The 341-nt window shown below is 31.7% G+C and overlaps 1 pseudogene; it reads right to left on the bottom strand.

Annotated features, from left to right (window-relative positions):
- Positions 1-8: 8 nt before the first annotated feature.
- Positions 9-128, bottom strand: LOC145718235 (U4 spliceosomal RNA; annotated as a pseudogene).
- Positions 129-341: the final 213 nt, after the last annotated feature.

Here is a 341-nt window from a genome sequence, read left to right as displayed (position 1 = left end):
GAAACTATATTTAAGAAATTATACAAAAACTACATATTAAACCTTAGAATCAATGGTAGTATTTTAATTAGCAATAATCGTGCCTCAGATAAACCTCATTGGCTACCATAGTGCCACTGCGCAAAGCTCAATGATAGTATTTTAAAGAACAAAATAGTATTAACCTAATATCAAAATGCTGAAATATAAATAAAATCTTAAAAAAAAAAAAAAATTAATAAATAAAATCTTTAAAAAATAAAAAAAAAAATTTAAAAAGGGCGCCTGGGTGGCTCAGTTGGTTAAGCGACTGCCTTCGGCTCAGGTCATGATCCTGGAGTCCCGGGATCGAGTCCCGCATC

The sequence above is a fragment of the Leptonychotes weddellii genome, unplaced genomic scaffold, assembly GCF_054177405.1.
Source record: "Leptonychotes weddellii isolate Sample4059 unplaced genomic scaffold, ASM5417740v2 HiC_scaffold_124644, whole genome shotgun sequence".
In the NCBI taxonomy this organism is placed as follows: Eukaryota; Metazoa; Chordata; class Mammalia; order Carnivora; family Phocidae; genus Leptonychotes; species Leptonychotes weddellii.
This window is presented reverse-complemented; position numbering and strand designations above follow the sequence as displayed.